A 23,023-nucleotide genomic window follows, 5' to 3' on the forward strand; every position below is an offset into this window, starting at 1 on the left:
GGCTCTAATTCGGCTCCTTGTCCCCCCTCCTGCCGCTGTCCGTCATGATTTACATGGATGACGCCGCCCCCGTCATCATCCATGCTGCTGGAGTCTCACGCAATCGCATTTCGCTGTGCCCCTATTGTGGGGCTGAGCATAAAGTTTCCCTCGTGCGAGCGCCGGTGATGTAGTTGCGCAGGCGCGAGATTATGGGCGGGTACGAGGATGACACTGGTGAGGTCATACACAGCGCCGCCCATAATCTCGCGCCTGCACAACTACATCACCAAGGCATTGGTTAATATTTTGGCCAAAAGCTCGCAACCCACATCAAGGGTCCTCACTGTCCACCAAGTCACTATACTATAGTAAAATAAAAAGCATTGCCAAATAAATAAAAGGAACTTTTAAAAAATTCCCAAATAATTCAATCTAATATATAAAGCTGAATGTGTGTGTGTGTGTGTGTGTGTGTGTGTATGTGTGTGTGTGTGTGTGTATGTCCGGGATTCGCACCTACACCGTCGCAGCTACAGCCACAAAATTTTGCACACTCACACGTCTGGACCCCGAGAGCGTCATAGGCTATGTTTTGAGGGGAAATTTTAACCCCGCGCTTTACAGTTATTCGCAAGAAAAAACCTGCCTCCATTAAAGCGAATGGAGCTGGGAGCTACAGTGCAGCCAGAACTTCAGAAGAATGCGCAGCCACGCCCTTATATGGAATGTTGGCATGTCACAATGCAGCCAGGGAAAGAGACAGACACAGACAGGGAAAGAGGCAGACACAGACAGGGTAAGAAACAGACATAGACAGGGTAAGAGACAGACACAAAGAGACAGACACAGACAAAGAGACAGACTGACAGGGAAAGAGACAGACACAGACAAAGAGACAGAGACAGACACAGGGAAACAGACAGACAGGGAAAGAAAGGGAAAGAGACAGACAGGGTAAGAGACAAAGACAGGTAAAGAGACAGACAGAGACAGACACAGGGAAAGAGACAGACAGGGAAAGAGAGGGAAAGAGACAGACAGGGAAAGAGAGGGAAAGAGACAGACAGGGAAAGAGAGGGAAAGAGACAGACAGGGAAAGTGACAGAGATAGATAGACAGGGAAAGAGATAGACAGGGAAAGAGAGGGAAAGAGACAGACAGGGAAAGAGAGGGAAAGAGACAGACAGGGAAAGAGACAGACAGGGAAAGTGACAGAGATAGATATACAGGGAAAGAGATAGATAGACAGACAGGGAAAGAGATTGAGACAGATGGAGAAAGAGACAGAGACAGTCAGAGACAGACAGGGAAAGAGACAGACAGACAAAGAGATAGAAAGAGAGACAGAGAGATATATACAGAGGGGGAGACAGACAGAGAATGGGAGAGAAACAGAGAGACAGTTACTATCCCGGGCGTTAATACATTCTATTTATACATTCTATCCCGGGAATGTTAATACATTCTATTTTGTTAACAACAGATATTAACCCGGGCGGAGCCGGGTAGTACAGCTGGTTATAAATATAGCAGAAAGACAATGTCATTTACCAACCAAGATCACAGAGTATAAATGCACAAAAAAGATGCAGCAGTCCCCCTTAATAAAGGAGGTAACAGGTGCAATATACTGGATATAAGAAGTTTGGAATTATTTTTTATTAAAAATGAAAAAAAAAACTGATGTGCAAATTACTGATGAAATGGCCACTCTCAACCTACCAGGCTGGGCACTGTGCTTCACATGTGTGTGACTTGCGCCCTATACAAGCTTCATCTGTGTGCAATTCTAATACTGGGCAGTCACCTGCTTCATGAACAGTCATGTTGAGAGTGGTTGTTTCATCAGTATTTTGCAAATCTGTCTTTCTCATGTTTAATAAAAAAGAAAAAAATTCCAAAGTTCTTCAATCCATGAAAGAGTAAAAAATGGACAGAAGATGGACGAAACACAAATGCATCCATGTGCTGTTTATTTTTTCTTTGATCTATTGACTTACATTATAAAATTTAATATGAGACAAGGATCAGAAACAGACATTTCTACTTACATTTTTATGCACACCCAGTCTTTAAAAAGCCATAAACATAAATATGAATAGCCCCATGGACTATAATAGGTCCATGTTCTATGTGGGAAAAAGCAATGACTAAGCACATACATGAAAAGTGGATGTCGGGATGAATAAATCAGGACTCATGATTCATTATTATTGTCCATTATAATGGCACCACTTTGGAGTTTTTAGTTCCTATTATAGCTAAAAGGGTCTATATACTGTACACTGAATATTCACTGAATTTACAATGTACTTGACTGATCAATTTCACAGATGACATTATACAAAACGTGGCCTTAATTTATCACCGTTCTGTTCCCACAGAAGTGATGTTGAATGATTTAGGACTTTCCAAGAGTACAAGCGCTATATCACCCCCGTCCATGTCCGGCCCTGGTTCTAGTAGACAGCTGAGTGATTTACAGGGAAAGAATGAAGAGGATTTATATTATAATATTCTGCCAACATTATACCAACCAAAGGCAGGACCATTAACACACCCGAGGATGGAGAGGAGCCGCACAGCCCCTAATGGATGTGAATGTAATCGTTAGAGCTAGGCGTCTTTCATAAAACCTCCCTATGAGATAGTTATAATTCGCAAAAGAGTAAAGACACCATCATTCCCCTTCCTCCCGATGGATTATATGTGCCATCCAATGTTGCCAAGGAGGAACACAGAATTACATTGAGAATCTGCTAATCTTTCTTAGATATTGAATCTTTTTAATCACCGCTGTTTTAGGTGTTAAATACATGGATTTATAATTAATTTAGACACTTATGGAGCTGTTTGAGTTGCACTTGTACATTAAATATCGGTATGTTTGTAAAACTGGGCCAAACATAAACCTAAAATAAAAGCTGTTAATTAGAGATGAGCAAATCGATTCGACGCCAATTGAATTTGTGTCAATTTTTAGTAAACTCGCTGATCCTGCAAAGTTATTTCAATGTGCAGCAATAGTGGATTTCATGTGCGCATTGATCTCTGTGTGATGATGCACAGTGTATGTATATGTTTGTATATTGGCCACATGATGCACTTTTTGCACCTGCATATTCATATTCATTAAATACTATAGTTTATCGGACCATTTTTTGTGGGTTTTTTTGTATTTCCCCCTCACAGGCTGTGCACCCTTATCTACCCATCCTTCCCAGAAAGATTTAAATTAAAGGAAATCTGTCACCAATCTTTTGCAATCAAATCTGAGAGCAGCTGTCACAGTTTATGTAATGACGGAACAGGGGCTCCTAAGCTGGCCCTCAAACTCGAGACCCTGCACTGTCCTTTATCTCAGAGGTAGGCTTGATGGTAGCCAGGTCTGAGCCCCCAGCGTGACTTGACTCCTGTCTGAGCCCTGATCATACTCCCTCTCTCCCTCACCCTTGGGGCGGGCCAGAAATGTGGCACCCTGGACTAGCCAGGTCGTCACAGATAACACTCACACACCCCCACCCCCACTAGACAGTAACACCAGCCAAACACAAAATCCTTGTTGCCTCCCTCCAGGGTCTGATGTCCACACCAGGTGGGGTGGAGCCAAGTGGTTGGCCCCACCCAACGAGGAGTTCACAGGCCTGGAGGCGGGAAAAGTGACAGAGTTTGGAGTTTGAAGTGAGAGGAGTGAGCACTTGGGTGTCTGGGTTTGTGGCCCAGGCACTGACAGCAAGGTTGGCAGACGGTGGTGGCTGTCTGCAGGAGTGGTGAAGCAACGCAGAACCGTAGGACCGGGGTCAGGCGTTGGCCCGCCGGTACCGACCGGGGAGCGAAGTGAAGCCAGCACACACAGGCAGGGCCATCGGACCCCGACCAGGCTTGGAGCTGCCGACAATAGTCAAATCTGAGAACCCCAGGGGTTTCCTAACAGCCAAAGACCCGATAGAAGGCAACCGCCCACACCGTGAGGGTATACAGCTACCGCCTAAGGCTAGAGACCCAAGGGCCAGCACCTGTGGGCAAACGGGCTCCTCCGGCATCCATACACTGGGGAGTGGACCACCGTTGGGGATCCATAGTAGTCAACTAAGTACATCAAGGTGCAGGGAAAGACAGCCGCCATCACCTGTCCGGGGAGAGACACTGCAGCCGGCTGCGGGACCCGTCCATCCAGCCGTTTGGTTTACCGAGGACTTTGTGCATCTCTTACTGAGTGAGTACCGCACCGCGCTGTCCCTGCAACCCTGCACCTCACCAACCCTGCCTCCCCATCACACCACTGGGCCCCGGGACTACCGACCCCTACCCACGGAGGGGGAAAACAACATCCCAGCTGCTCTCTACCATCACTCCCGGGATCCCGTCACCAGCAGCGGTGGTGCCCATCTTCACCACGACCCATGGGTGGCGTCACGGACTAAATCCCCCAAACCAACCACCCTTTTCCCTCACGGGCGAGGAGCGCCGCTCGAGTCCCCGGATCCGGCCCACCGCTCGAGCCACCAAGCAGCCGCAGCAGCGCCGGACCCGAGCGTTAGCGAGCGCGCAGCGGCAGCGTCCTCCCCGCCCACGACAGAAACACAGTAACAAAACCCCACAGAAATGACACAGACATAAAAAGAACGAAAACGTGTACCCCCTGGACTGAGTCTTTACATTATGCTGCTCTCAGATTATAGGGACAACCTGGTGATAGTTTCTCTCTAAGATTTAAGCCTGGATTCTGATTTACCTTAGTTTATTTGAGGCCTGCCTGGGCACATAGAGATGTGAGTCACTGTAGTTAAGGGCCATCCAGATGAGGTCACCTCTAAATGTATGGATTTTTTACAAAATGTTTAGCTTTTTTCTCAGAATTATTCCCCTTTCCCCAAAAGAATTCAAAAAGAAATGCTAGGTATTCATCTGAAAAGCCAAACAACAAATTGCAGCATTGGCATGTCATGTACAGGTGTCAAATTTGACTAGTAAAACAAGTGTGCAAAAAATATAGTAACAGCTATTTATATGATTGGATTTTATAATTTTTTTTACATAAATATTCCCCCCTCACAAAAAGGCCATAACAAGAAATGCAACTCAGTTACACGTCCAAAAGCCAACTGTAGTAATAGCATTAATGGGTGTCAAATTTCAATAGTAAAAAAGCGGCAAAAACAGAAATGTAAAGATGTATGTTTGGAATATTTTTATTTATTTATTTTTTTGGGGGGAGCAAATTTTTTAAACAATTATCTTTTACAAAAAGAACATAACAAGAAATGCTAGGTAGTTAGGTACACATCCATGAATGCAAAAGAACACTGTATAGATACGGCGTGTAAATATGTAGATTATCAAAACAGGTGTGCAAAAACAAAATGTTGGTTCATCTCCAGTAGCCTCATTAAAACTGCAAATGATTAGGCAATGCTAAAAGCAGATACGTTCAAATGCCCATTTTTTGCATAGGTGCGTAGGTTTGCAGTTGTGCCATACCCTCTCCATTTTTGTATGATGGATTGAACAGTGCTCCGTGAGATCTTCAGAGCTTGGGCTATTTTTTTATAACCTAACCCTGCTTTACTCTTTTAGACAACTTTATCCCTGACCTGTCTGCTGTGATCCTTGGTTTTCATGATACTGTTTGATCCCTAATGGTCTCAAACAACTCTTGAGTCCTTCACAGAACAGCTGTAGTTCTACTGAGAATAAATTACACATAGGTGGACTCAATTTATTAATTAGGTGATTTCTGAAGGCAAATGGTCACTCAGGATATTTTTTAAATATTTAGAAAATCATGTATCATTTCTTTTACAGTTCACAAATACTTGGTGTTGGGATATCACATAAAACCCTAATAAAATACATTTGTGAGTGTAATGTGTGTGATGACATAAAGGGTATGGTGGTAGAAGGGAGATATATTCCATCTAGCAAGTGCCTTTTGCACTTGGGAGCAGCAGGGAAGGAGGTCAGATATGGCCTGAACCTTCTCTGCTAGTCCTGGTTTTGGTGCAACGTCTGACTTGCCCAGGTGCAGGATTAGCACAGTCTAAATAGACAGCAAGAACTTCTCACTGTGTGGGTGGTTTGGCTGGAAAACTGAAGGAGGGTTTGTGAGACTAACATACCTGAATGCACTGGCATGATACTGCCCACTTTACTGCAGCTCTAATCCAGGCTATTTCTACAGTAGGATTTCTATAGGATTTCAGCAGCTGCTCCCCCTAGTGTTTTTAATAGTGGAAATTATTAAAAAAAAAATTATATTTTGCTCAATTAAAAACAAATAATAATATTTAAACACAACATTAAAACATTAATGCTTTACATTTTTTCAGTTATTGAATTTTTTTTTTTTGGACGACACCTTCCCTTTAAAGAATTTGAGAGGCTTAACTTTTGCTTTGCATACCTGTGTGAAGAAAGGTTGTGGGTTTTCAGTTGGTGTCCCTGAATAAAACACTGACTTTTTGGACTGAAAACCTGTGTGTTCCTCTTTACTGCATCCATGCCACTGCCTACCAGAGATGATTCCCTACATATGAAATAATGTTCAAAAGTTCAGGGGTTATAAATACTTTTTCAAGGCATGGTAAGTGAGGATGGCTAGCATCTGGAAACAACTGTGCAGTGGAAAACCTGTTAATAGGCATGAAGTGTTGTCCTTATTTGTTCTCAAAATCACTGGGGATCTCTGATATCGGGACCCCAGCAATCATTAAGTGATGTTATATTCCAGGGATATTCAATCTATTATTGAAATGGGAATACTCCTTTAAAAGAATTTGTCTCAACATTCGTTTTCAGGAGTGAACTGCCCTCCTTTCTCCTAGTCTCTTGCTTTCTGGGGGTTGATGTACTGCTTATTAATTGACAATCTGGACCATCAGCATTATTCTGTAGGTGGGTGAAAGGGGTGCTGAATCAGAAATGCTAAAAGCAGATGTAGCTTTGGATGAGCACAGTGGTACTGGATCGAATGGAATTAAGTGATGAGGCCAGCTTCTGAGCAACACTTGAAAACTCTATTGAAATGAGCTTCTAAGGGCTATTGTCACGTCTCAACCAGAGTCCGCTCCTATGACTTCTGCCTCGGTCACCAGGCACTGCCGTAATCTTGCCGTGGGTGGAGCTAGTGATAAGGGAGGAGTCATTACCAGTAGCTCTGGTGGGTGCATGCTCTGCCCATCCACTAAGCTGGGTATCCCTGGGACCTGCAGTACCAGTGGCTGACTGTGGTGGCATGTGCTGTCCAGTTGAAGTAACCCCCTTTCAGCCACAGCCAATGAGAAGGCACCACACCCTTCTTATTTCTCCCCCTATCTGCTGGTCGCTGTCAGATATAGAGTATAGTTTATCTTGCTTGTCTCTGGTTCTCCCTGCTCTGTATATTGATTCGTGTGTTTTGACCCCTACCTGCTCTCTGACTACTGTCCTGCCTGCCATCTTTGTACCTCGCTGCCATCTCCGGTTTTGACCTTGGCCTGATTTCCTGACTATGCTGTTGTCTGCTGAATTTGTCCCTTTTCTGTATCTCCTGGTTTGACCCTGTCTGACATCTACTGATCTTTGGATTGCAGCCTTCCACAGGTAGTGATCTCTGGGGCCCTGTAGTAATTCCAAATCACTGTATAGGGGTTAAAGGGTTTTTGGGTTCTTTGGATCCTGCTTAGTGGGCGGCTAGCCTCTAGCCTGTCCTTGATAGCCATCTTGAGACTGTGGTTCCAGGCAGACGTTAAAGCTATGCTACTTGCCTAGGAGACCGACCACCACTGATAAACTAGACTTTGATGTCAGGTAACCTCAGCAACACGCAGTAAACAATAAAAATAAATAAATACAATTCTTGAGAATGGAAAGGATTTTTAAAAAAACAAGTAAGTTACAAAGTTGATTGTTTTTACAAGCACATTGCAATTGTACCAATTTCAAATAATGAGCATAACCCTTCAATATGGCAGGGCATCTGCTTACATTATACATGATCACATTTTCCTTATTTATTATTTTATCTAAAAGTATGGTACGCAATGGATGAGTAATCTGCATGAGAAATGAATGATGGGAGAAAACGGTTTCTTGATAGGTTGTGACTGGCAGACAAAGCATATGACTTGAAATGTCTGATCGCTGAGGGAACAGAATTAAGTGAGATCTTGTCTGTAAAGCCCATTCTTCACTTAAAAAACGTCCACAACTTTCTACTTCATTCTAAATGTGTTTTGATAGCTTTCTTAGCAGCCTTCCCTGTTTAGATAGCACTGTCTTAATATCTCGTCTACGGGGACATCCAAAGTGAAATCTTGTGTCAATCTCTCTGCCACGTTCACTGTGTTTAAAGCACTGTCCGTGTTTCTGCAAAGCCTCTTCCTCTTATGGATTATTCATTACAATCTCCACGGGGGAAACTAGAAAACTGCAGAATCAGTGCATTACGTGTTTGATTAAGGCTCAAATTCTCCCCAAATACTCCTAGACCAAACAGCGCTCATCCAATTAACAAACAACAGGCCTCACTTACAATAGAAATTTGATTTCTAGACTTGAAGGCCAGAAGAAGTATATAAACAATTTGTTTTGGAAATTGCATGAAATTCACTTACTTGTCTTAACCCTATAGGTCATGATGAATAATTGCATAAATGTGAATCACTGTCTGAGAGTTGTATCAGAGATATAAATGTATTGTGAATCTACGATAAGCAGTGCTAAAAATTACCTTGAACATTGTGCGCTATGAATGGATTTTACACTCTTTACCATACTGCAGTTTAGCTGGGTCATGCCACACAGTCACATTAATAATAGGGAAAAAAATACTCAACTTGCAACCCCAGGAAAAAAAATAACTAAATGACCTTGAGTTTTTAATAATTACTTATTCAAAGCATTATGAAATATCAAAAGCTTTATAGTAAGCAAAGGCTTGTAGGAAAGTGCGCCTTGACTCGAAGGTCGGGATGCCAAGGACTAAACATCATAAACAACAAAGAAAAAGAGAAAAGAAAGAAGAGCATTAGAAAGAATAAAGATATCCAGATACACATTCAAAATCAGAAGGACCAAAATGACCCTTAGCAGAGAAATCTAGCCTTAATCTAAGTTCTTGGAGGCAAAAATAACCTGTAATGATGAAAGAAAGGATGTACAACTCTCCGTTACCATAAAATAGGTCCACTAAAACCATGTTCTCATGAATCTGTAAGTTTTATGATGTACACTGGTAGTGACAGTCTTCATAAGCAAAGTGTCACGGATGTTAGTAAGCTAAAGACAAAAGGTAGGAGACCCTGAACTTTACAATACTGCAGTAATGAAGGCCGGGGCTGGGCAGTGATTTCAAGGTGGAGGAATTGGAAAGTGGCATGTCTCCACTAGAATGTTGCTGAAAGGCAAATGGCTGAAGATCAACGGAGGGAAAAAGGCAGTAAATATTAATTTAAGAAATGAGAAGATTGAAACTTTACTCCTAAAGGAGATGCTACTGATAGTATTTGTGCAAAGTGAAAAGTAAAAAAAAAATCATACTGTACTGGGTTGAATATAATATCAAAATCTGTCTCAAATCTAGAGAAAAATGCAAAGGGCTAGACAGGCGGGGACAATATGGCGACATAAATCTGAGAAAGATTAAAGGCTGTTTTACACGCATCTCGCTAACGAGATGTCGTTGGGGTCACGGAATTTGTGACGCACATCCGGCCTCATTAGCGACGTCGTTGCATGTGAAACGCAAGAACGACCGGTAACGATCAAAATTACAAACCTAATTGTTGATCGTTGACGCGTCGTTCCTTTCACAATTATCGTTGCTGTTGCAAAACGCAGGTTGTTCGTCGTACCTGCAGCAGCACACATCGCTATGTGTGACACCGCAGGAACGAGGAACATCACTTTACCTGCAGCTGCTCGCAATGAGGAAGGAAGGAGGTGGGTGGGATGTTCGTCCTGCTCATCTCCGCACCTCCGCTTCTATTGGGCGGCCGCTTAGTGACGCCGCTGTGACGCCGCATGAACCGCCCCCTTAGAAAGGAGTTGGTTCGCCGGTCACAGCGTCGTCGGTAGGCAGGTAAGTATGTGTGATGGGTGTAAGCGATGTTGTGCCCCACGGGTAGCGATTTGTCCATGACGCCCAACCGACAGGGCGTCACGGGCGATATCGCTGATTGTAAAGTGCCCTTTAGTCTCACAGAACCCTTACCTAAACAAAGCAGTTAGAAAAGTGGAAGTATGGGAGAAAAATCAGGAATAAGTGAAGCTCAAAAGCTATAGATCTGGGCATCACTGGTTTGGTTATTGCTCAGTAACAATTTGGGGAGACATAGCCTTGGTGGATTGCTCATAATGCCATGTGACAACCAGCATTGCCCTGATTAGGAGCCAGGATGAAATCCTTAATGCCTGTGTTAGACTTTACATTGGTGCACTTTACCCTTGGTTCTTACTGATGCAGGACAATGACTGGCCTAATATGGCCAAAGTTTATGGCCAATGCCTGGATGAGAAAGGTATTGATGCCATTGTCTGGCTATCACGATCCTCAGACCTGAATCCAATTAAGAACCTTTGGGACACTATGTATCAATGCATCATACACAGCCAAATACCACCACATGTCTTCCATCAGCTCTCTGATATCCTGGACAATGTCTAGTGGGACATTGCCATGATACCCTACCCCATCTACCAGGAACATGCCAAAAAGTGGTCAGGACAATTTTCAGGGGTCATGCATATGTCGCGGGTGGAGGAGGGGATGCTGCGCTTTCCCACTGCTCGAGTCCGGCTGCTGCCGCTGCTCGGTGGTGGCTCGAGCAGTGGACCGGATCCCGGGGACTCGAGCGGCGTTCCTTGCCCGTGAGTGAAAAGGGGGGAATTGATTGTGGGGATTGGATATTGTCCGTGACGCCACCCACGGTTGTGGTGATATTGGTGACATCACCGCTGCTCTGGACGGGGATCCCGGGAGCGATGACAGGGAGCAGCCTGGATGTTAATTCTCCTCTCCGTGGGTAGGGGGTTGGTTGTCCCGGGGCCCGGTGATGGGGGTAGGGGTGGATGGCAGGCGGGTTAGGGGGCCTGGTGAGGTGCAGAGTCGCGGGGGCAGTGCTGTGCCGCACGGCACGGTGGTACTCACTCAGCCAATGATGAGGACACAGTTCTCGGTAAAACACACGGCTGGATGGACGGGTCCCGCAGACGGCTGCGGTGTTTCTCCTCCCGGCAGGTTGATTGTGACTGCCTTTCCCTGCACCTGTGTAACGTGTACGGTTCCAATGGGTTCCCACCGGTAACCCGCTCCCCAGCTTGGATGGGTGCTGAAGGAGCCCCTTTTGCCCGTAGGCTCTGGCCCTGGGAACTTTAGCCTTGGCGGTGACTGTGTTTCCCTCTCTCAGTTGGACTGTTGCCTTCTGACGGGACTTGGCTGCTGGGAAACCCAGGAGGTTCCCTTCGCTAATGAATTTGGCAAATTCACGGTGACTCCTAGCCTTGCCGGGGTCCGTAAGTCCCTGCCAGATGGTGCTGGCTTCTCTTTGCGTACCGGTCAGGTACCGCCGGGCCACCGCCCATCCACGGTCCTTACGGTTAGCTGCAATAGGCCACTCCTGCAGACGGTCACCATCGTCTGCCAACCTTGCTGATCCGTCGGGGCCACACACCTGGACTAACTTCAGGCTGCTTAACTGCCACTTCACTCCTCTCACTTTCACTTCCAACTCTAATCTTCCTACTTTTCCCGCCTCCAGGACTGTGAACTCCTCGGTGGGCGGGACCAACCGCCTGGCCCACCCCCTGGTGTGAACATCAGCCCCTGGAGGAAGGCAACAAGGGTTTTTGTTTGACTTTGGTGTGCCTGACCGGGAGTGTGGGGTGTGTTGGTGTTGTGCTTGTGACGTCCTGGCTTGTCCAGGGTGACACACATACTATTGAGTCCCATTATGAAATTCACACAAACCGGATCCTCCTGTTATTTACACTTTTTATTCTCATTTTTAAGATGAATTGGAATTCAGTCCTCATTAGTTTACCAAAATAAATTGCATCATATACTTTACTTTATTTTTAATTACACAGTTTATATGGGTAAATAATATCAACTTGAATCTTTTGTTCATCCAGATTTGATGTGTGATTTTTTTTGTGGACCCTTATATTTTTTAAGCTGTGCATATATCCAACTCAAAAACCCTCTCTCCACAGATATGTGGTTTTCAGAGGCATTTTCAAACCTGTATGGTACATAAATATGCTACGTAAAGAAATGAAAAAAAGAATTGTAAATATTCTTTAAATGTCTGTTTTGGGAATTCCAGTTATTAAGCCTTACTATCTTTTATATTTAGGTTGTTTGTATTAAAATTATAAATTTTAATGTCATATTTGTAATGTATTTATTATACAATCATGACTTATCTTTTCATTATTATGATTTTTTACGTCATTACTTTAAAGAAACAAGTTTTACCAGTGAGCATTTTGACAAGATCATCATTTTTATACAGATTTGCCAACGCCGAGATTTATGAACTCGAATGCTTATTGGATGGAGCAGATCAGGTCATGTGTATTTGTGTCATGAGGGATGATGTGGCCTAAGGAAATCAACACAACAACCTTTATCAAGGTGTGCAGAATAATTAGGCAGATTGTTTCCCTCTGAGAAAATGGGCAAAAAAAAGAGACTTAACAGACTTGGAAAAGTCAAAAATTGCTAATTGTCAGGATGCAGCACTCTTGAAATTAAGATATTGGAGCATTATTACAAAACCATAAAAGTTTTGCTGCAAATTGTCAACAGGGTCACAAAAATATGTTGAGAAAAAAAAAGATGGACATTAAGTGCCAAAGATTTGAGAGGAATCAAATATCAAGTAAGAAGCAAAAAGGAATTCATTATCTTGCAGTGCTGTCATATTCAAGAACTGCAACCTCCATGGAGCATCCAGAAGTACAAGGGGTTCATTGGTTAGAGACATGACCGAGGTAGGAAAGGCTGAAATCTGACCACCACTGAGAAAGACAAAGAAGGTGGAACGTCAAGACTGGGCCAGAAAATACCTGATAACAGATTTTTCAAAGGTCTCATGGACTGATGAGATAAGAGCAACTGTAGATGGACCAGATGCATGCACCCATGACAGGATACTGGATCAGTAATGGACATTGACCTCCACTTTGACATGTAACGCCGTTACCAGCATCCCTACACTGTCCTGCCCTCCTTGCCCAGGAGGGACGCCAGTACACTGACCCTACCAGTTGCTCAACAGTGGTTGCTCTGTTCCTGGTTCCTGCTGCTGCCTCTCAGGTCTTGCAAATGCTACACAGGCCTCATGGGAGCACTCTTAGGGCATGCACAAGCACACCTTCTCTTAAAGGACCAGGGAGCCCTAACTTGGAAGAGCCTCTCAGCCTATGGCTGATAGGCATTAGGTATTTAAGGCACCCACGCCTTATAGGAGATGCCTGGGCAATGTGGTCTATTCCCAGAGATGCTTTGTTAGCTGTTAAAGTCCCCACCTATGTTCTGCTTCTGTGTTACTTACACCCATCTGTTTAGTACTACCTGCTGCTGTATCATAGCATACTGGCCAAGCCTGCTGTACCAGTCGCTGCTGCATCATACCATACTGGCTAAGCCTACTGCACCGGTTACTGCGGCATCATATCACAGCTGCCAAGCCTGCTGTCCCGGCCGCTGCTGCATCGTACCACATCTGCAAAGCCTGCTGTCTTGGCCGCTTCTGCATCAAACCCAATCCGTCAAGCCTGCTGAATCGGTTACTGCTGCATCATACTCTAACGACCAAGCCTGCGGCATCAGTCCTCCCAACTGCCCCTGCCCCATCAGAGACTGTGTCCATATCCCTGGGATCAGCTGTCACAGCCCCAAGTATGCCCGAGTGACACCTGGTTTCTTATTGCAGCTTAAATCCACCCTCACCATCAGAGGCTTTGGTGAATACCTAGTGTGAGCAATCAGGTACTCTCTGTGCTGTGGTCCAGTGAGTCCTCTCCCCGTTCTCACCCATTAGAATTACACTTTTCCCAGGCAATGAATCCCAGTCAGCAACACTGCTTACCAGTCAGCAGCAAGAGGTGGTTCAGCAGCGTTGAACAACAGGACTGGATTCTAACCCATCTGCAATCAATGGATACTTTCCTGCAGGCCCTGACTCAAGCGTCTCCATTAGCCTTGGCATTGGCTGAAGTCTCTACTCCAGCTGCAATTATGGCTCCGAGCTCTGTCCCTTCTTTGTCTACTCCTTCACAGTTTAACGGTTATCCCCAGCTATGCAGGGGATTCATAAATCAATGCTCCTTGCATTTCGATCTTTTGTTGCATCAGTTCATCTCAGACACCGACTTGAGAATGCATCCGGATAAGGTGTCGGTGGTGCTGAAGTGGGCCCGTCCCAACAGATTAAAGGCAATCTAGAGGTTCATCAGTTTCACCAGCTATTACTGTCAGTTCATCCCGCATTTTTCGAGCTGGATTCTTCCCATCCTAAAATGTTGACTCTAGAAGCAGAGAGCACGTTTATTGCCCTCAAGCAGGCTTTCTCTCTCTTCGGCTCCAATGCTGCATAGACCACAGATTGATAGGCAGTTCATCCTGGAAGTGGATGCTAAATCCTCCAGGGCAAGTGCAGTCCTTGCACAGAAGTCTGCTGCTGGTAAGATGGTAACCCGCGGTTTCATTTCCAGAGCCTTCTCTGCTTCTGGACACAACTACTCTATTGGTGACCAAGAACTGTTGGCAATCAAAGTGACTCTGGAGGGATGGCGACACCTTCTGGAGGGGACGTTGCATCCAGTCATCATCTACACCGCACAATAAACACATGAGTTCTCCACTAAGGGGTACTTTGCACACTACGACATCGCAAGCAAATGCTTGCGATGCCGAGCGCGATTGTCCCCGCCCCGTCACAGCAGCGATATCTTGTGATTGCTGCCGTAGCGAACATTATGATGTTTACATCCCGCTCATCTCCGCCCCTACGCTTCTATTGGCTGCCTGCCGTGTGACGTCGCTGTGACGCCGCACGGCCCGCCCCCTTAAGAAGGAGGCGGGTCGCCGGACAGAGCGACGTTGCAGGGCAGGTAAGTGCGTGTGAAGCTGCCGTAGCGATAATGTTCGCTACGGCAGCTATCACAAGATATCGCATCTGCGACGGGGGCGGGAACTATCGCGCTCGGCATCGCTACAATCGGCTAGTGATGTCGCAGTGTGCAAAGTACCCCTTAAACTAGAGAAAAATCCTGTTCTGTTAAAGGTAAAGCTGAATGGAAATTCCAATATCAGCAGCATCATCTTCATTTTATTAACGTTTGGAGTAGATATATTTATTTAGGTGCTAAGTAAGTATGGATGGGTGAACCCGCAGATGTTCGGGCTCAGCTGGTCCATTCGGACTTGAAAAAAAGGGCTGGTTTGGGACTGAACTTCACTCAAACTTGAGCTGGGACCCCGAACCACATATAAATCTATGGGTTACCAATTTTAAATGCTATAAAATAGTAGTAGTAAGGGCCAGGAGGCTGCAAAAGGAAGAAAAACAGAGATTAAAGCAGGACAATTATACTTACTGAGTTTCCGTGCAGCTGTTATACTGTTTCCGGTTCCACTCATTAAAGCTTTTGAGTATTCACTGCTTTCCCCACCCACCCTCTATGAGAGTGCCTGTGATTAGTTGCAGTCTAACTGCACCCACCCCCCACCCCTCCCCCTCAGTTCTGGCATCTGTGATTGGTTTTCCTCATACTAGGTCCCCAAAGTGGAGTATAAAAATAAATACATAATTAAAAAAATAACGTGGGGTCTCCCTCCAAATTTGGTACCTAGCCAAGATAAAGCAGACAGCTGGGGGCTGGTATTCTCAAGTGGGGAGGTCCATGGTTATTGGGCCTTCCCTAGCCTAAAAATAGCAACCCATAGCTATGCCACAATTGGCACATCCATTAGATGTGCCAATCTTGGTACTTTACCCAGCTCATCGCAATTGCCCTGAAGCAGTCTCAATCAAGGTATTATAAGGGTTTAATGACAATTTGTGATTTGTTTAAAAAATTACAGCTGCCACAAAGCTCTGGATTAGTAATGGGTAGGTGACTATGAGACCATCTCATTAATTATCGTGTAAGTAAAAAGATAAACACAAAGCACAGAGAAAAATCCTTTATTTAAAAAAACACCCTCTTTTTCCAATTTATTAACTCCCAAAACACCCCTACAGATCTGATACAATCCATACCACAACATCCCTAAATGATCCCGGTTTGGGTACATCCTGATTTTACATTGCGCTGTCACAATAGAAAGCATGATTGATCACTGTGATGTCTGGAACACACTATCATCATAGTATCATAGTATCATAGTTTTTAAGGTTGAAGGGAGACTCTAAGTCCATCTAGTTCAACCCGTAGCCTAACATGTTGATCCAGAGGAAGGCAAAAAAAACCCCAATGTGGCAAACAGGTTCCAATGGGGAAAAATTTCCTTCCTGACTCCACATCCGGCAATCAGACTAGTTCCCTGGATCAATACCCTGTCATAAAATCTAATATACATAACTGGTAATATTAAATTTTTCAAGAAAGGCATCCAGGCTCTGCTTAAATGTTAGTAGTGAATCACTCATTATAACATCATGCGGCAGAGAGTTCCATAGTCTCACTGCTCGTACAGTAAAGAATCCTCGTCTGTGATTATGATTAAACCTTCTTTCCTCAAGACGTAGCGGATGCCCCCGTGTTCCAGTCGCAGGCCTAGGTGTAAAAAGATCTTTGGAAAGGTCTCTGTACTGTCCCCTCATATATTTATACATTGTGATTAGATCCCCCCTAAGCCTTCGTTTTTCCAAACTAAATAACCCCAAGTTTAATAACCTATCTTGGTATTGCAGCCCACCCATTCCTCTAATAATCTTGGTCGCTCTTCTCTGCACCCTCTCCAGTTCAGCTATGTCCTTCTTATATATCGGTGACCAGAATTGTACACAGTATTCTAAGTGCGGTCGCACTAGTGACTTGTACAGAGGTAGAACTATATTTTTTTCATGAACACTTATACCTCTTTTAATACATCCCATTATTTTATTAGCCCTGGCAGCAGCTGCCTGACACTGTCCACTAAAGTGAAGTTTACCATCCACCCATACACCCAAGTCTTTTTCTGTGTCTGTTTTACCCAGTGTTCTACAATTAAGTACATAATCATAAATGTTATTTCCTCTACCCAAGTGCATGACCTTACATTTATCTACATTAAACTTCAATTGCCACTTCTCAGCCCAATCCTCCAATTTACATAAATCTCCCTGTAATATAAAATTATCCTCCTCTGTATTGATTACTCTGCAGAGTTTAGTATCATCTGCAAATATTAAAATTCTACTCCGCATGCCCCCAACAAGGTCATTTATAAATATGTTGAAAAGAAGCGGGCCCAATACTGACCCCTGTGGTACCCCACTATGAACTGAGACCCAGTCCGAGTACGTACCATTAATAACCACCCTTTGTTTCCTATCACTGAGCCAGTTTTTAACCCAGTTACACATATTTTCCCCTATCCCCATTATTCTCATTTTATGTACCAACCTTTTGTGTGGCACCGTATCAAAAGCTTTTGAAAAGTCCATATACACAACATCCACTGCATTTCCCTGGTCCAGGCTTGAACTTACCTCTTCATAGAAGCTGATCAAATTAGTTTGACAGGATCGATCCCTCATAAACCCATGTTGATACTCTGTCATAAGGTTATTTTTCTTGAGATACTCCAGTATAGCATCTCTCAAGAAACCCTCAAGGATTTTACCAACCGTAGAGGTTAAACTTACCGGCCTATAATTTCCCGGCTCAGTTTTTGTCCCCTTTTTGAATATTGGCACCACATTTGCTATGCGCCAGTCCTGCGGTACCGACCCTGTTATTAAGGAATCTGAGAAGATTAAAAATAATGGTCTATCTATCACAGAACTCAATTCCTGTAGTACTCTGGGGTGTATGCCATCCGGGCCCGGAGATTTGTCAACCTTAGTGATTTCGAGGCGGCGGCGTACTTCCTGCTGGGTTAAGCAGGTAATATTCAAGGGTGAATTTATGGTATCACTGGTCATGTCATCTGCCATGGCATTTTCTTGTATAAAAACCGTAGAAAAAAAGTCATTCAGCAGGTTGGCTTTACCCTCATCCCCTTCCACCATTTCACCAAGACTATTTTTAAGGGGGCCAACACTATCGCTTTTCAGTTTTTTACTGTTTATGTAGTTAAAGAATATTTTAGGATTATTTTTACTTTCTCTCGCAATGAGTCTCTCTGTCTCAAACTCCACACTGATGGAGTCACAGCTGTAAGAGAAGTGATGTCAGTGAGTTCACCTGAGGTTGCAGCTGGTTGTTCGCACGGTACCCCAGCTGTGACTTTAGATGAACTCCCCTCAGGTGAAGTCATTCAACGTAATGTTATATTACAGGATTAGGCTATGTGCACATGTTGAGTATTTGGTCACAGAGATTTTTGCACAAAATCTACGACTCCTGGAAGAAAAATGCATTAAAAACACGTAAAAAACGCACCACATTTTTCGTGCATTTTTCTGCCAGGAGATTCAGATTTGGTGCAGAAATTTCTGCAACCAAATATTAAACTTGAGCATATTGTCTAATCCAGTAATCTGGAATTGAACTCAATGAGTTTATCTCAGGTAAGTTCACCTGAGGTCACAGCTGTTGGTTTACATAGTACCCCAGCTGTGACCACATGTGAACTCACCTTAGGTAAACTAATTAAAAACAATGAACTCACCTCAGGTGAACTCATTGAACTCAATGCCAGATTAGGCTATGTGCATTTTCCAGAGCTTTGTGGCAGCTGCTATTTTTGACAAATAACAGCTGTCTTTAACCCTTCATATTACAGTGATTGCCACCAATCCAATCAGGATGAGCTGGATAAGCACCAGGAATGGAGAATCTAATAGATACATCAATTGTGGTGCAGCTGTGGGCTGCTATTTTTAGGCTGTGGAGGGTCCAATAACTATGTACCTTTCTAGCCTGATAATATCAGCCCCCAGCTGTCTGCTTTATCTTGGCTGGGTATTACAATTTGGTGGGGGATTCTGTGCAGTTTTTTTTGTATTATTTATTTAAATAATTTAAAAAAGCAGCATGGGATCACTCTTATTTTGATAGACAGCCAAGATAAAGCACACAACTGGGGGCTGCAGCATCCAGCCGAGTTTTTTCTGTACTAGGTATTAAAATATGGGTGACCCTACTCCATTTTTCCAATTATTTATTTTTACATCTCACTTCAGGGACCCAGACAGCTAGTGTGAGGGCAACCCATCACAGACACCAGCACAGAGGGTGAAGGTGCAGTCTGACTGCAACCAATCAGATGCTGTCAAAGAGGGTGGGCATGGGAAGGAGTGATTATTCATAATTTTCAATGAGTAGTGATGGCCAAACCCATAGATATCCAGAATCAGCACGTCCATCTGGATTTAAAAAGAAAAAAAAACAACTAGTATCTCACCAGATGCCAAGCCCCATATAAGTCTATAAGGGACGCGAATCATGCACTTTACAATTGGTGTAGAAAGAACTAGGGGGATTAGAGCAGGTATGTTATACTTACCGAGTCTACCGTGTGCCAGTAACACTACTTCTGGGGCCGCTCATTAACCTCATACATATTCACTGCTTCCCCTGTCCACTCAGTCACGGCATCTCTGATTGGTTTGCAGTAAAACCACGCCCCCACTCATTTGTAACAGCATGTCTAACTGCTTGGAATAACAAACGCTTGTCTGTGTCCTGTGGTGTAAACATAAATAAATAAATTAAAAATTGGTGTAGGACCCCCTAATGTTATAATACCCAGTACAGTTAAAGCATATGACTACAGGCTGCAGCCCCCAGCCATGACCTCATCTTGGCTGTGTATTAAAATAAGAGGGACCACATGCTGCATTTTTAAAAATTATTTAAATAACTAATGTTAAAAAATGGCATGCGATCCACCCCAATTTTGATACCCAGCCATGATAAAGCTGATAGTTGAGAGCTGGTAATCTCAGGCTGGGAAGACTCTTAGTTATTGACCCCCCAAAATCTAAAAAGAGCAGCCTGCAGCCACCCAGAACTATCGCATCAATTAGATGCGCCAATCCCGCCACTTTACCTCACTCATCCCAATTGCCCTGGTGCAGGGTCAATCTGGGTAATATAAGTGGTTAACGACAGCTTACAGCTGCCACTATGCCCTAAATCAGTAATGGGAGGCATCTATGAGACCCCCCAGCATTACTAATCTGTAAGTGAAAAAAATAAACACAAAAACATCTTTTGAGATAAAATACAAAAAAAAAATCCTCTTTCACCCATTTATTAACCCCAAACACCCAGTTCCGATGTAATCCACATGCGGTCCTATGACGATTTCAACTCTGCTACAGTCATACTGAATTCACATGGCGCGGGTACAGAACATGTCTGCACGCTGTGGCTTCAGGCAGAGCCTGACTTAGCCGCAGCTGTGAGCGGTGACATCACTCAGTTTATTTGCAGTCATAGTTGGAGGGTTCTACGGTATCCCACCTTTGACCGCAGGTGGGACCTTAGGTGAGCTCATTGAACTCAGTGACACCTCAGGTGAACTGAGTCTGAGTCTGCGTCGCAGAAAACCGCCTTTTCTTTGCCAAGAGATGCAGATTTGGGTGTGAAATTATACACCATATTCCTGCACCAAATCTGCATCTTCTGGGAAAAAAACGCATCAAAACACAATGCAATTTTGATGCTGTAGTGATGCGATTTTTCTACCATGAGATGCAGATTTGGTGCAGAGATATGATTTGTAAAGTTCAAAAACATTTTTGATGCCGCCTTGGAGTGGTTTTCTGCCAGGACATGCAAATTTGGTGTAGAATCTGATATAGCGATTTCAGCACTAAATGTGACTGCAACCAATTACAGATGCTTGAACTGCCGGTGGGCGGAAGATGGAGTGAATATGTGTAGCACCCAGGGGGCAGGGGTAGTCAAGCATGGGTCTCGTACCTGCTTTACTCGTCACCGGGCCGGTGTGGTGGTCTGGAATATCCTGGTGGCCTGCCCGGCTTCGTGGCCCAAGGTGTACACCAATAAGGAGGTAGGATGATGGGGTTGTAATAGGATGATTGTCGTGACGCCACCTGTGGTACATGGCCAGAGATTAGCCGCCGCTGTCGCTGTCCTCCGGGGTGGATAGTAATTGCAGTTGCAGCTGAAGATGGTATCACTCCCCACAGGTGGAGCGGGCCCCGGGGAGGATGATAAGGGAAGTAGTGATGGCGAAGGACTTTGGCGCTGAGGTGCGGGGTGGCGGCGCCGGTAATAAAAGTCCGAGTCAGATGCTGCGGTTCCAGGTTTCTTTACTCACTCTTTGTGCCGCTCGCCCAGGTAGTACTGATCACCCTCTGTGATGTGCCCCGTCGACCTCGGATAAGTTAGAAGCTATTACCGGTGTTTGAAAGAAGAAAGTCCTTGTCAGAGTTGCCCTTCCAGTCGTGAGGAACCTGGTCTGAGCGCTCCGCTCCAAGCCGCAAGCCTCGTGAAGAGAAGAGAAGAAAGTGGTGATTGTGTTGTGTCCCAGAACTGCAGAACTGGTGTCCTGGGTCAACTGACTGAAGATTGTGTGAGCTTGCTCCTCCTTCTACCCCAAGTGGAACCCACTCCCAGGTGGCTGGCTTCAGTGACCGGGGAAGTTCCATGCATCGTGATGGCCATCCCCCTATGTACCTATGTACCCCCTATGGCCATTCTCCCCCCCCTCCCCCCATGATAAGGCTCCTAAGCTGTATGTAGAGTATGAATTTTGAACACCGGTGATTAACCCTCTCCTTACCCGAGGCGACTATTGCACCTTAAGTAAGGTAAAATACTCTGTGGCGACTGGAGCCTCAGGGGCGCCAAATATGCATGAGGGTAATGAATAGCCCCGGAAGTAGTGTCACCGCCACGTGGTAGACTCAGTAAGTATAATATTCCTGCTTTAGTCCCTATTTTTCTTTCTTTTTCCTTTCATTTCTTTAATTATCTGGGTGGTTTCACTAGTGATAAGTGTATACAGTTATTCTAGCATGTTTTAGTGTTTTTTTATTCTAAGATACAGTGACAATGCCTTATGGGCAGGACATATACTGTATTAACAATTTTACCATTAACCTCTCTACTGTGTCCAGTTTAAAACAAGCAAATGTTAGCACTATTACTATTTTTACATCCAACATAAATACAATTTCTGAAGCCTAGGTTGTTTAAGAGATTCTGACCAAGAACTCAACAACTGAGAAATGGCAGGAAAGTAAACAGCTAAGAGAAAGGCAGAAATGCAGGCTGGAAATAGAAGAATCAATGTGGCTACTGGATCCACATATGGGAAAATCTCTATTAGAAACGAGACAATTTTTCTCTCCATTACTGGCATTTATAGACAATTACAATGGTATTATAGATACAGTTCTTTGTAGTATCTGAATAGTAAGTCAGAGATCTGGCAGCCGAGATTTTGGAAATGCCCTGTAGCAATGTCAAAGTAGAAATGGGATCTCCTACAGCCCAATAAAACTGTGGTTTCTACTGTATCTTTCCTCATCACTATGACTTATTAATCAAAGGCCTATCTCCTGGATAGAACATGAAGCAAAAAATGAATGGGGTGGGTGACTGGAATGCTAAAAATGACATCAATATTATTCTGCTGTGGGAGGAATGTAAAGCAGAAATGACATTGGTGCCTTATATGTATGTAAGTATTGTAATTGTTCCTACTTTTATATATGATTAATTTTAATGGGAACCTTTTCGGTGGAAAGATCTTATTAATCTGCAGATATGGGTTAATCTGCAGGGTAATAGCATTCATAACCTGTTTGGCTCCTGCACATTGAGCCTCGGTGCTGGGAGAAAAAGAACTTCAATACTCACGGCAGTGTTCCCGTTTCAGGGGGTGACAGGTTCAGTCACCACTCTTTGTATGGAGAGTGGC

The sequence above is a fragment of the Anomaloglossus baeobatrachus genome, chromosome 4 (genome assembly GCF_048569485.1).
Source record: "Anomaloglossus baeobatrachus isolate aAnoBae1 chromosome 4, aAnoBae1.hap1, whole genome shotgun sequence".
NCBI lineage: Eukaryota > Metazoa > Chordata > Amphibia > Anura > Aromobatidae > Anomaloglossus > Anomaloglossus baeobatrachus.